The sequence below is a fragment of the Choloepus didactylus genome, chromosome 1 (genome assembly GCF_015220235.1).
Source record: "Choloepus didactylus isolate mChoDid1 chromosome 1, mChoDid1.pri, whole genome shotgun sequence".
In the NCBI taxonomy this organism is placed as follows: domain Eukaryota; kingdom Metazoa; phylum Chordata; class Mammalia; order Pilosa; family Megalonychidae; genus Choloepus; species Choloepus didactylus.
The window spans coordinates 144,280,192-144,294,430 of record NC_051307.1 but is presented as its reverse complement, the minus strand read 5'-3'; the positions used below and the strand labels follow the sequence as shown (position 1 = coordinate 144,294,430).

At 40.4% G+C, this 14,239-nt stretch overlaps 1 protein-coding gene across 2 annotated transcripts in view; it reads right to left on the bottom strand.

Moving 5' to 3' along the window:
- Window positions 1-14,239, bottom strand: part of CLRN1 (clarin 1) — a 37,956-nt gene that overhangs the window by 13,481 nt on the left and 10,236 nt on the right. The gene's annotated exons all lie outside the window — the stretch shown is intronic.

Here is a 14,239-nt window from a genome sequence, read left to right as displayed (position 1 = left end):
TGACTAAACTTTTAATGCCATTTCTCAGAAATCATCTTTTAAAAAAAAAACCTACCTTAACATATAACGACATTTTTGGTTTGAGGATGTTTGAGGAATTTCAAACATTAGGAGATTCTTATATTTTCTTTGCTACAAAGAAAAGTTTCTAGCCCACACCAAGATTAGAGGACAGTGTGTCTTGAGGCAACTTCAATATTTTGATGTAGCACAAAGCTGCAGGAAAATAATTTCTGGTGATACAAGAAATATTTTCCATTTAGAAAACATGCCAAATCTATTTCTAGATTTTGTGTTCCGGGCAGGTTTTTCTTATTTGCAGAGGAAATGAAATCATTTATAGGAGTAGAGTTTCTCTTATCTGGTGAGATCAGCGTGCTTGACATCAGCAAACCTGGCAGGACCAATCTGGGGAGGTTTAATTCATTCATTTAGTTTCCAAAACATTTATCAAGTGCTTAATTTACTTATTGAGCACCTACTATGAGCCAGAGCTAGGTGTTAGAAATACTCATGCAACAAGATAGACGAATTCTCAATTCTCCTGGCGCTTATAACCTAGTGGGAGTAGACAATTAACCAATAAACAGACTAATAAGTTTGATAATTTATTTCCAAGGAGGCCACCATCAACTTCTTCCCGCCTTTTGTATACACATCACTTCCACTTTAAGAGGCAGAATCCATTCATCAGTCCCTTGAATCTGGGCTGGCCTAGAACTACTTTGACCACCTGAATATGGAAGAAGTAATCAGTTCCAGGTCTAGCCCATAAAGGAACCAGCAGTTTCTGCTTCTTTTCTCTTGGAGGCCTAAGCAGCCACATAAAAGGTTCTGGCTCCCATGCAGCAGAGAGAGACCATCTGGAGGAGCACCCAGCCCCAGACATGTGAGGGAAGAAACCATCTTACTCGTCTAGCCCAGGAAGATCTCCAGATGACTCCATCCCAGTTGCTATTTAACTGCAATTGTAGGAGGGACCCAAGAATCAGGAGAGAGGATAATAAATTGTTCTTTGAAGCCACTGAGCTTTGTGGGAAGTTGTTATGCAGTGGTAATAAGAAGATACTTTCAGATAGTGATAAATGGTATGGAGAAATAAAATAGGGTAGTGGGGTTCTGAATGATTGCGTGAGTGGATGGGAGTGATTAGAAAAGTGACATGAGCCTATTCCTGAATTTTGAGAAGGAAGTCACCCTATAAAGATCTGGGGGAAGAGCATTCATGGAAAAGGAGCACATCTGAGGCAGGAATGAGCCAGTGAGGCAAAGCCTGGTGAATGATGGGGAGGTGGAAGTAGGAAAATTACGCAGAGGTCAAATTGTTTTACCCACCAATCTTGGTCCACTGACCATGGTAAGAGTCTGCTTTTTATTCTAAATTCATTTGGAAGCCACTGGAAAGTGGCTACTTAAAAAGCAGAGAATTATGACTTTCTGGTCAAACTAACAGAATTTGAGATGTGGACACGCTCAAAATTCTTCCCCTTTACGCAGAGCATTGGCACATTCCAACAAGGGTCTAGCACTTAGGTGAGAGATTAGGTTAGGAATGATTGAGTACTGGAATCTTGTAGAGGTAGTTTCTTAATTAAAAAAAAAAAAATCAGATTGTAGAAAAGGTCTAGGTTCTAGTCTTTAACAGTCAGTCTTTAGAGTCTGGAGAGATTTTGATTTGAGTTTCCTTTTAAAGGAAACCATATTAGTCTTCACCACCACTAATGCCTGGCATACAGTAGATACCAGTAAATATTACAGTTGCTGAATGATCAGGGTCACTGACTTAATATAAGATTATGGGTAGGAATGTTATTCAGCTGTAAAAATAAAGGAAGTTGTGATGTATGCTACAACACTGATGAACCTTGAAAACATTACTAAGTGAAATAAGCCAGACACAAAGGGATGAATATTATATGACTCCAGTTATATGAAATATCTAGAATGAACAAAGTCATTGAGGCAGAAAGTAGATTAGAGGTTACCAGGGGCTGGGGAAGAGTTTATGTTGTGGGTGATGAAAAAGTTTTGGTAATGGAAGGTGGTGGTTGTACAACACTATAAATGTAATTAATGCTACTGACTTGTACAGTTAAAAATGGTTAAAATTCCAAATTTCATGTTATATATTTGTTACAACAATTTTAAAAATCTTTTTTTCCAAAATATATATATATATAATGGGGAATACAGAGATGAACATGGAAGGTGGTAGGCTAAGGCTAGAGATGCTGAATTAAGTGAGTCTCAATGAATGAAGTGATTCTCAACGAAGCTAATTACAACGTCCTAATAACCACAGTTGTGTGGATGGTCAGCTCTGGGTGTCAGTTTGGCTTTATTCGGGGCTCCTGAGAGGTAAAATGGCAAACTTAGACCCAAAGGCAATGAAATGAAATCCTCAGTGAGGTGGCTGGAAGGAGGCGTGTGCAGCAGAGCCGGCACTGCTGCAGTCAGTGAGCTTTCTCCATGTCAGGGTTAACTGGAATGTGCTTAGATTGGTTCTCGTTGGTTGACATGCACATATAAAAAAAAAAAAAAAAAAAAAAAAAAAAAGCAGAGAGTGGCACAATCTCCGGCACAATATTAAAAGATTATTCTAGTGCTAAGTAGGGAGTATAATATAAGGGGGAAAGAGGGGCAAGTATGGAAGCAGGGAAACCTGGGGGAGGTTATTTACAGAAGGATGAGGTGGGAGCCTGATCTAAGGTGGTAGCAGTAGAGGTGGTGAGAGATTGTCAAATTTGGTATTCATTTTAGAGATACAAGATAGGACTTGCTGAATGAGAGAATCAAGAATAACTCCTAGATTTTTGGTCTGAGCAATGGAATAAATGATGATATGATGATACTATTAACTGAAAAAGACAAGCAAAAGGAACAGCTTTGGGGAGGGAGGTGGGAAGTGATGCAGGAATCGTTTTAGATATTGTAAGTTTAAGTTGCCTTTAAGCCCTCCAAGTTGAGATGTCAAATTGGGTTTGCATATTTGGAAGTCCAGAGAGAAGCCTGGGGTATTTAGCAGTATCAAGTCTAGGGTGAAGCAAGCAAGGCATCTAGGGCACAAAATTGAGAGACACTCTCAGGTGCCAATCCTGCACTTGCACAAATCTGAGAGTGAGTTTCTCCTGAAATTTTGTGCCCTAGGTGCCTTGCCTGCTAGACTGTAGTCCTGGCCCTGATATTTCAAGGGATTAGATATCATCTATGGAGAAGCTACAGTTAAAGACAAGAAGAGACCAGGCATGAGCCCTGGGGATCTCCCACATTTATCAGCACAGAAGAGGAGCAGAAGCCAGCCAGGGAGACTTAGAAAGAGTAGCTTGTTAGTAAGGAGCAAATCCAGAAGAGTGGGATGGCGGGAAGCCCACAGAAGGAAAATGTTTCAAAGAGGAGGAAGTGGTCAGTCATGCAAACATGTATCCCAGGCCCAAAGTACCCCACTCCCAACCATGTGCCATAAAGGGGACCAGGCAGTTGGATTAGTTCAGAACAAACCCTTCTCCACCTCTGGCTATAACTAACTGCACACATAGAGACATACATAAACTACACTTAGAGCTGTTGAATAGGGAGTGTCCTCTTCATGAATGCAGAAGAGGCTATTTGTATCCTGGTAGTGTTCACCACAATACCCTTGCTTGGAGTCTTGGCTGAGTCATTTGACTGCTGAGGTTTAGTTGTACTGTATTTCCTTTATCTTCACATATTAAGACAATGCACATTAAAGCCATGAGATACCAGTTTCCACAAATCATATTTACAAAGATCAAAACATGTAGTAATATCCTGTGTTAGTCAGGATATAGGGAAATGGGGACATATGCATTTTTCTTGGGAGTGTAAATCGGTACAACTTTTTTTGAGGCCATTTGGCAACATCTATAAAACACTAAAATGCACACACCCTTTGGCTCAGCAATTTCATTTCTAAGAATTTATCCCATGGATATGCTTGCACTTGAATCCAATAAAGTATTATGAGGATATTTGTTGCAGCATTTTTTTGTAATAACAAAGGGTTAAAAATAACTTTCATGTCCAACAGTAGTGCATTCATATAATGGAATATTAGTCATTGATTTAAAAGAATGAAACTGATCATAAAAACAGGTATGGAATTATCACCAAAATGTGATATTATATGAGAAAACAAACCGAGTAATGAGAAATGTACATCATTCTGTCATTTGGAGAAGAAGCAAAAGGAGAAGGTGTATATTTTCCAATTTAATTCTCTTAACAATCCTATGAAATAGGTAATATTATTAGTTCCATTAAACAGAGGTAAAAACTGAGGCACATAGGCTACGTAGCATGCCCAAAATTAGCACTTAGCAAATGGCAGAATAGGGATTTGAACTCATGTCCCTACTTTTAAGCACCAGTCTACAGCAACCTCAGGGACAGGCATACTTGTCTATTTCTAGAAGGCTACATGCAACCTGCTTCTGTGGAGGGAGAATGAGGGGTATTTCACTTTGTACCTTTTTTTTTGTTGGTTGATTGTGGGTTTTTTGTTTGTTTTATTCATTTTTTTAAATTTTTTCTTTCACTTTATACCTTTTTGTACATTTTTACCCCATGCATGCATTATCTATTCATTAAATACAAAAGTACTTTTTTAATAAAGAGGATAAATGAAGATATAAAAACATTCCTATGACTATTATAGATTCAAATAAGTCATCATACATTGTATGATGACTTGAACAAACCAGTTGTAAAAAGACATTTTTGAAATAACCAGGGAAAATTGAACATGGACAAGGTATTAGATGATATTAAGTAACTATTATTGATTTTGTTGGTTATGTTAATAGTATTGTGGTTGTGTTTTTTAAAAAAGTCTTTATCAGTTATCAGGTAGAAATAGATGGATAGTAGATGGATGGATGGATGGAGAGGGAGACGGTGGGGGAGGAGGGAGAGGGAGAGGGAGAGAGAGGTGACATCAGATAAAATAAGAAAATTCCTGAGCTTTGTTTCTAGGAGAGGGTAGTGGCAGTGCAGTTGTTAAAGTTCACCATTGCTAAACTCCCGTTGCCTGCAAACACCTTGGCCCTCTTTGCCTCCTCTTCTGGGGGCATGGTGATGACCCTGCTTCTCTAATACAACGATAGCCTTCCTTCTGGAACTCCCAATTGCCAGGACAGCACAACCAAATCCAACTGGTATTCTCACATTCGGTCAGCTGTTAACTGATTTTTACTGGCAGTTATCAAAAAGCCTGTTTCCATCCATCTCTTCAGAGGAGGCAACTTTCTCTGTCTCTGATAGGGTAGCTAAATTAAGCCTGTCTGAAAATTAAACATTGTATTACCTAATTGAAACAATTGCAGAATGAAGTTGCAGTGATTTGCCTCGTGGAAAGAAAAATCGGAAACTAAAATAAATCGTCATCTGGAACATTTTAATTCTCATGCAGTTTCTTAAAATTCCCACTCTTGTAAGAAAGTCACCCAGCAGGGCGCTAATCCCTGCATGTAATACTTCTATTTTAGCAGGCTTTTTCTTTTTGATCAAAAAGCTCTGAGTCTGTAATGACTAGTCAGGGTTACCATCATTGATATAGTTTTTCCTTGGCTGAAGCTGAGAGCATACCATTCAAATAAATATTGGAGGTGTCACTTTCACTATGTTGGGCTATTGTATATCTGGGAGGTAGATTAGTTTGATCTTTCCATTCTTTTAATCTTAGGATTACAACACAGAAGGAGGATTGGAATGTTTTGATCTGCAGAGGGGCTGTCTTTAATCCAGCAAGTCACTTCTGGCCTCTAGAAATTGCTTGATTAGCTGTTGACAAGTGTAAGGGAGTTATTCATTAAAACAGGCAGCTGATGCCATATTAGCAATGTAGGAGTGGCCTCTGCATTCAGAATTACTCTCCCGCTTTTTCACTTTCTTATCACTGCCTTCCTCCACTCTGTCTATGAGTCAGTGTGCCCAGGTCTCCTGAACCTTAAAATACCCCAACACCCAAATTGACCTTGTTTTCTCTCCATTATTTCATGAAGCTTCTTCAAAGAGCAATACACCAAGAATAAGAACAAACACAACAGGCAATAATTATTATAGCATTTGCTATGCTCCAGGTACTTTACATATATTACATAGATTAACACATTTAGTTCTTACAATATATGAGGAAGTTTCTATTATTATTCTCATTACATAAATTAAAATATGGAGGCATAGAGAATTTAAGTAACTTGCTTAAAGTCACACAATTGCATTGCTACCTTTGCTTTTTCTTTTCCCCCCATTTAAAAAATTAAAGTAAAATTCACACACAGTAAAAAAAAATTCTTTCTTTTTAGTGTATAGTTCTGACAAATACATATAGTTGTATAACCACCACTGCAATCAAGAAACAGAACAGTCCCATCACTCCAGAAAATTCCCCAGCCCCTTTGTAGTCAACCCTGCCCCACGTCTAGCTTCTGTAAGTGTACCGTTGTAAGAAGCTGCTGAAGTGTTTGCCACAATGGCTATACCATTTCACATTGCCACCAGCAATATCTGGGAGTCCCAGTTGTTCTGTACGCTTGCCAGCATGTAGCAGGTTTTAAAAAATTTTAGCCATTTAATGGGTGCATAGTTTATCTCATCATGGTTTTCATTTGAATTTCTCGAGTGACTAATGACGTTGAGCATCTTTTTATGGCTTATTTGCCTTCTGTATATCTTTCTCAGTGAAGTGTCTGTTCATATCTTTTTGCGCATTTTTTATGGGATTGTTTTTTGTTATTGAGTCTTGATAATTCTTTATGCATGCTGAATACAAGTCCTTTATCAGATAAGTGATTCACCAATATTTTCTTCAAGTCTGTGCCTTGTCTTTTCATCGTCTTATCTGTGTCTTTTGAAGAGCAGTTCCTATTTTTATGAAGTACAATTTATCAATTTTTTTCTTTTATGTATCATGTTTTTGTGTCAAATCTAAGATGTTCTTGCCTAATCCAAGGTCACAAATTATTTCCTCCTGTTTTCATCCAGAAGTTTTCTAGCTTTAGTTTTATATTCAGGTCTTTGACACATTTTGAGTGATTTTTTTTTTTTTTTTTTTTTTTTTTTTTGTCTATGGTACAAGGTTTGGGTCAAGTTCATTTTTTTTGCTTATGGATGTCCAGTTGTTCCAGTATTCAGAAAGTTGAACATAGATTTAACATATGACCCAGAAATCCCACTCCCAGGTAGTTGCCTAAGAGAATTGAAAACATATGTCTGCACAGAAACCTGTATGCAAATGTTTACAATGGCTTTATTCATATTCACCAAAAACTGGAAAGAAGTAAATATCCATCAACTGGTGAATGGAAACATGAGCTGTAGCCCATCCATATAATGGGGTACTACTCAGCAATAAAAAGAAACAAACTACTTTTATGCCCAATAACATTGTTGTATCGCAAACGCATTGTGCTAATGGAAAGAAATCAGACTCAAAATCTACAAACCGCGTGATTCTATAACTATGATATTCTAGAAAAGGCAAAATGATAGAGACAGGAAACAGATCAGTGGTTGCCAAGGGCTGGGTGGAGGAGCGGGGGAGGAGACTGGCCACAGAGGGACGCGAGGATATTTTGGGGAGTAATGGAAGTGTTCTACAATTTGATTGTGTATTTACATGCCACATGCATTAGTCAAAATTCACACAACTGTGTACCTAAGAAGGTGAATTTCACTGTAAGACAGTTATACCTCAATAAATCTGACTTAAAAAAAGAAAAAAGAGTATAAGGAAAAAGGTCTGGAAGGAATAGGGTCTCCTAAATATGAGAGATGGCCTCAGCAAATGTGAGTGTTTGCCATGGAGAAAGGAAGGGCTCAGTACAAGGGAAAGAAAAGGAGCCCAGGTCCAGGACTCAATAGTCCCAGGCTTCTCCTGTGTGATCTTGAGCAGGTTACTGGGTCTCTGTTTCCCTGTCTGTAGAACGACGGCGCTCAATGGGGCGGCCAGTGTACATGGAAATGGCCTGGCATTTGAAATCAGAACAGAGGACATTCACATTCCAGCTACTTTTCTAACCCTGTGACCTCCCTAAGCCTTGATTTCCTCATCTGAAAAAAAAGATGGAATATCTTTCTCTCAAATTTGTGAGGTTTTGATGACATCACTCTATAAAATACCTAGAACATAGGAGCGGCTCCCCAGAGGTTCACTATGGATGAACAGTGTGCTCCCTGATCTGAGGTCAGGCCTGCCACTGCTCCCGAACCTGTCCTGTCTCACCTCCTCAGAGATACTGCTGTGGAACTCTCTCCTCTCTCTGCCACATCAACCATTCCCCCTTTCTATTAGATTGGTCTCATGAGCACAAAAACCTCCTGTTGTTTTTCTCATCTAAGGAAAACAAAACAAAACAACTCACCTAAGTTCTCCAGCTGTTACCTCCTTCCTCTATTTCCCTACAACAAGACCCCTGAGGTTGTAGCCTATACCCTCTGCATCTCTTTTCTCTCCTTACTTTCTCTCCTGAACCCACGGCACTGACACTACATTTCCCAAGGCACCAGTGAGCCTCCACTGTCAACTCCTGTGGTCAGTCCTTTGTCCTCATCTTACCTCAACTACTTTTGACACAGCTCCTACTGGAAACACTTTCTTCCCCATAGTTTCCAGACACCGCACTCTCTCAGTTTTGCTCCCACCTCACTGGCTCCTGTCTGTTTTAGCTCATCCTCACCTCCTGAGGATGGGGCTGACTCTGGTCTTGTACCTCTTCTCTTCTCTGTCTTCATGCACTCCGTTGCTGCTCCATCCAGCATTATGGCTTTTACTATAAGCACACGCTAACGATTATGTTCAGCCCAGACTTCGGCCCTGAATTCTGCACTTGTATGACCTCCACTTACCTGTTCCACATCTTAACTGGGATATCAGAAACGCATCTCAGTGTGTCCCAAATTGAGCCCATGTCCTTCCCTTCCTCATACTTACTTCCTTTAGCCTTCTTCAGATCAGTTGCTGGCAGCTCCATCTTTCCTTGACATTACCATAGAGTCTTCTCTTTCTCTCACATTTCTTGTTCAATCTGTCAGAAAAACCTATTGGCTCTATCTTCAGAATCTGACCACTTCTCACCATCTCCACTGCTCCACCATGGGCTAAGTGCCATCATCTCGCACTTGGATGATTGCAAGCATTTTCTAACTGGTCTCCCTGCTTCTACCCTTGCTTCCTGCAATCTGTTCTTAACCCAACAGACAGAGGGATCATTTTAAAATGTGAATCAGTTCATATCAATCCCCTGCTCACACCTGTCTCATCTCACCCAGAGTAAAAAGCCAAATCAAAGTCTGTAAGACCCTACATGATCAGACCCGTTGCCAAATTTCTGACTTCATCTGCTACCCTCCCTCCTTGCTCACCTCTTCCAGCCACAGGCCTCCTTGCTGTACCTCAAACGTGCCAGGCACATTCCTAGCTCAGGGCCTTTGCACTTAGTGTTCTGTCCGCCTGAGTGCTCCCCCAGATAACCTCACGGCGTGTTCCCTCATGCCTACTTAAAATGCACCTTCTCAGGGAGGCCTTCTTTAACCTCCTTATTTAAAGTTGCAACCCCTTGCCAAGTCACCCCCACATTCTTAATTCCTTTCCTTTCTTTTATTTTTCTCCATAGCAATTACTACTATCTGATAAACTGTATATTTTTATCTTTTTGCTTACTGTTTGTCTCCCCTACAACATGAAGGCAGGAGTGTTGGTCTGTTTTATTCACAGCTGTATTCCTAGCACCTAAGAATTCCGGCACAACATAGATAGGTATTTCTTTAATTTTTTTTTTCTTTGTTGTCCCCATCCCATTAGGTGGGCCTTTTTATTCATTTTTTCCTTTTCACACTTCCTCTGTGAAATTTTAATTCAATAACTGTATTGTGAATTTTACTTATATCCCTGCTCCCCAAGAACCAATTTTGACCCCTTTGAGGGTGATATCACTCCTGCTGAGAATGTGTGATATAGATATTTGACATACATATTTTAAATGAGTACATTCTGCTTGGTGGAGGATACAGGGATGGAATCTGATGTGATCAGCAGGTCTGGGCTTCTTTGGCAGAAGCCAGAGGCTCAAACTGAAGGGAGTTAACACCCAAAGGCACAGAGAGAAAGGTGAAGCACAAGAGAAGAACCCCAGTTGGCATGCAGGGTCAGGAGGAAGAGCAGAGAGGAACTGGCAGTGTCAAGTGTGATGGGAGTTCTGGTTAAGAATTAGAATTTGTCCATTGGTGTGAGCTGTTTCTAGGGGGATGGTGGTCACAGAAGCTGGATCGAAAGAGGTTTGGGAGAGATTTGGGGGCAAAAGAGATTATAGAGCAGTCACCAGAGAGGGTGATAAGATCCCATGTGGTTCTGTGGTTTTTAAAAAAGGTATTTGTTGTTGTTGTTGTTAATGTTGTTTAGAATTTGGAAGGCCTGGGTTGGCAACTGGAATGGAATTTCAAATCACTTTATGAAAAGGAAAAATTTAATCCAACATTCCTGGGGAACTGATAACATGTTATATGGAAATTGACTGCTGTTTAATAACAGGTTTAAAGTTCAGGCTTTGGAAAAAGAATTCATTTCAAAGCTGAATATGACAGAGTCTTTTTCGTTAGCAGGGCAGGAGGATGGGGGAAGATGGACTTGTCCGTCATCATGTTTCTGTTGGTTTGTCCAAAGAAAGGTCCAACTCTCTATAGAGGAACTTTTTAAAAATGAACATTATAACAGTGAAATTAAAACTAAGGTGAAAAATTTCACCCCAAATCCTACCAACACAAAAAGCAATATTTTCCATTATTTTTGTTCCTTTCAAATCTTGGTCCATCCTGATATCTGTATTACTAGAATCATAATTCAGTTTTCAGATCAGATTCTATTATTTTCACTCAGAATATAAGAATTTCCCATGTCATACATATTGTCTTTATAATCATTTGATGACTACATTGATTTGTAATCAGACTGATGTACCTTTCCCCAATTGTTATTGGTCAGGGTGACTTCCATTGTTTCATTATCATAGCTAATGCTTCCATGAACATCTTCAGGTACATACCTTTTTCTTTCTTATTAGGGAATGGGTGGTCACTGGGAATAATTTTTTGGATGAAATCCCAGGAAAGAGATCACTTGGGTTAGAATGCTTTTTACAAGAATGCTATATATGGTATTGATACAAGATGACCTAAAGAACACGAGTTATATTTTTAACGTAAATATTCAACTCCACTTTTTCAACCCTGGGTAAAAGCTTGATTTTCCCTCCATGAAGTCTAGAGAGCAGAGAATTCTGACAAGATAAGCAGTCATAAACAGAGGGCTAGAAGAAACTAGACATTCAATTCACGATCCTAATGGCAGAACAAAAGGCACCCAAGTCATACGAGAGAGAGAGGGTAAAAAAGGGATCCATAACTCATTGTGCAGAGAAAGGCTGCCATACTCTCATTAATATAGTCTGTTATTGTGAAATGGAGCAGAGCAAGTAGAAAGTTAATGACTTGAAGGGAAAACACGGGCACAGAGACACACTCTGTAGGAAGTTTACCTTCCGGCAATCACTTGGTGGAGGTTGTACTTTTGGGGCTACCTCCTTGGTCTCCTGCTCAGATGTGACCCCTTTCACAGTCTATCCCTCTTCCGATCCCCTGCAAGGTATTCTGGAACTTTCCCCACTCTTATGCACCTATCACACCCTCACCTCCATTTCCCTTAGTCTGATATGCCTTAGCCTATAAAGGGCTAGAAAATGTCTCGTAGACTAAACTCTCCTTTTCACAGAAAAAGCAGACACTATCAGAACTCCCTCAACTTTTCAGCTCCCCCACTGCCACCCACCCACACCTTCTTCATGGTCCATGCCTAACCTTCCCTCCATTCTTAGAGGGCTTGGACTCCTCCCTGTGCTCTCAGACCCATCCTATTCCTCCTTCACAAAGACTTTTCCACATCCATTACCTATAGCTTCCATGTCTACAGCCCTCCAGTACAGAATCATACTCAAGATCATCCCATTATAGAAAACACTCTCACATTCACATGCACACACACACACACACACACACACACACACACACACACACCCCTATCCTGACCCTAGGGCTCCTGAAGCTATTGCTTGACTGCAGACCTCCTCTTTATATCCCTGGCCCTTATCTATCTCTGGGTGCTCATCTCCCAGTCATTCCTTGGCTCCTATAAGGACCACCCTCTCCCACCACTCCATCAGGACTGCTTTGTAAAAGGTCCCCTGGGTCCTCCTGGTCATAAAATTCAAAGGACTATTTTCATTCTGTCATTTGACATGAATATGATGAATCCGACTGTTGGTCATTACTTTCTTGCTGAAGGGCTTTCCTCCCAAGATTCCTCCTCAGTCGGTCCTCTTCCACCTCACGGACCCTCCCCCTCCTCCTCCTCCTCCTCTGTAAGTGCCTCCTTCTCTACCCATAAATCTTGGTGTTTTCTAAGACACATCTTTGTCCACCTTTTCATTCAGTTCCCCATCCTGGGAAACCTCATCTTCAGTTAAAGCTCCAACTACCACCTCTAATCTGCTGATTTCCACTTCTCTACCTATACTTCAGGCCTGTCTCACAACTTCCAAATTTGGGTAACTGACAGAAATCTCTTATCTACGTCCCATAGATATAACCTCAATTAAACATGATCAAAAATAATTCCATCTTCCCTCTAAACATACTCCTTCTGCATTTCTTATCTCAGTGAATTAATTGTAACAACTACCTTTCCAGCAGAAATCCAGGGTCCCTCCTCTGTCACCAAGTTCAGTTGGTTTTGCTTCTGAATATTTTAGAAATATTTCCCTTCCTTCCCATTCTTCTGTCAACGCTTGGGTTTGGGAGCCCAAATATGGAAGGAGCCACCCTATCGGCCTTCCCACCTCCCTTTCTGTCCTTTTCCAATCCATCTTCTGTTCTGTTACAAACCTGCTTAACATCCTCAACTAGCTTCTGTTCTGGTTTGCTAATGCTGCCATTATGCAATATACCAGAAATGGATTGACTTTTATAAAGGGGATTTATTAGGTTACAGATTTACATTTCAAAGGCCATAAAAGTATCCAAACTAAAGGCATCAACAAGAGGATACCTTTATTAAAAACAGCCAATGGTGTCCAGAACACATCTGTCAGCTGGGAAGGCACATGGCTGGCATCTACTGGTCCTTTGCTCCTGGGTTGTGTTTTAAAATGGCTTTCTCCAAAATGTCTCTGGGCGTCTTTCTTCGCTCCTGTCTCTCAGCTCCTGTGCATCCTTGCTTCTTTTTCTCAGAGCATTTCTCTCTAAGCATCTGGGGGTCCTCTCTTAGCTTCTCTAGGGCAAACTCTGGGCTTCATCTCTTAGCTTAGCATCTCCAAAGTCTTTCTGTCTGCATTTCCAAGTGTCTCCAAGCATCAGTGTCAGCATCGGCTCTTGAGCTCTCTTAAATACTCCAGTAAACTAATCAAGACCCACCCTGAATGGGTGGGGCCACACCTCCATGGAAATAATTTAATCGAGTTCTCACCCACAGTTGGTTGAGTCACATCTCTGTGGAAACACTCAATCAAAAGACTCCACCCAATAAAATTGGATTAAAAGATCATAACAATTTCAAACCAGCACAGCTTCCCATTGCCTATAAGATAAAATTGACAGCCTCAGTACTGCAAAGGAGGTCCTTTACATTCTGGTCACCCCCTTCCTCTCCAGCATATCACCTTCCTCCTCCTTTCTCTCACACATCCTCTGTTCTCTGGCCACAGGAAACTCTTCTCACCTTTGCTCGTGCTGCTCCTTTGCCTGGAATGGCTTCTTCAGTGTCACCTAGTGATAGCTAACTCATTCTTAATTTACCCTGATTTCCCTGCGCCTTGCCCTGACAGCGAGTACTCTCCTTCTTAGAGCTTTCTGAACAAATAGAACAATTGTGATAATAACTAGTGCTAGTCATCAACTTTAGTTCTGGTTCTTCCCCATTCCAGGCACATGGTAGGATTGCCCATCTTGGCCACTCTGAGTTAGGTGTATGACATACCTTAACCAATAAAATATAAATGGAAATGACATGTTTCCATGTCAGGTCAGAGACTTTAATTGCCAGTGTGAAAGCCTTCACAACTTTCTCTGTTAAAACAAATGAAATATTCCAGATGGTGGCTGGAATGTCCTGAAATGTACCTATAGCTGATTCTCTGAATAATATGTACTGTGAGCAAAAAATAAATCTTTATTG